The sequence below is a fragment of the Triticum aestivum genome, unplaced genomic scaffold, assembly GCF_018294505.1.
Source record: "Triticum aestivum cultivar Chinese Spring unplaced genomic scaffold, IWGSC CS RefSeq v2.1 scaffold54592, whole genome shotgun sequence".
In the NCBI taxonomy this organism is placed as follows: domain Eukaryota; kingdom Viridiplantae; phylum Streptophyta; class Magnoliopsida; order Poales; family Poaceae; genus Triticum; species Triticum aestivum.
Window position 1 is genome coordinate 11,157 of NW_025228115.1, and position 658 is coordinate 11,814.

General features: G+C 48.6%; 1 non-coding gene across 1 annotated transcript; it reads left to right on the forward strand.

Annotated features, from left to right (window-relative positions):
* The first annotated feature begins 103 nt into the window (after nucleotides 1-103).
* Nucleotides 104-224, forward strand: LOC123173295 (5S ribosomal RNA). Its single transcript, XR_006486078.1, has one exon. It is a non-coding gene; the product is annotated as a 5S ribosomal RNA (ribosomal RNA).
* The last annotated feature ends 434 nt before the right edge of the window (nucleotides 225-658 follow it).

The following is a 658-nucleotide window of genomic DNA, read 5'->3' on the forward strand; positions in this document are numbered from 1 at the left end:
TCCTTTATTAGGCAACAGTTGTAATGGTAGTAAGAATGACAATCATCTTTGCAGTGGACCTGGGAGTGGCAAGCACAAGGGACGAAGGCGGGGGTAACATGTTGGATGCGATCATAGCAGCACTAAAGCACCGGATCCCATCAGAACTCCGAAGTTAAGCGTGCTTGGGCGAGAGTAGTACTAGGATATGGGTGACCTCCTGGGAAGTCCTCGTGCTGCATCCCTTTTTAATTATTTTTTGCGCCTCATGACAAACATATCACATGTGTGCGATATATATTAACCCCATTATATTATTTTTTACATTTGCGATATGTTTTAGCTCGCTGCTCATTGGTCACGCGTCTAGAGGCGGCTTTGTGGCGCGAGCAGCGCGTTCTGGAAGGGGTAAAAAAATACGTGTTGCTGCGGTATGGAGGGAGGGGTGGAAACCGTGGTAAACTCGTCCCCGTGTTTGAGGGGGGGGGGAGTAAGTAGTATATATAGGGCATTATCCATTATTAGGCAACGGTTGTAATCGTGGTAAGAATGACAATCATCTTTGCAGTGGACCTGGGAGTGGCAAGTATAAGGGACGAAGGCGGGGGTAACATGTTGGATGCGATCATACCAGCACTAAAGCACCGGATCCCATGAGAGGCGGCTTTGTGGCGCGAGG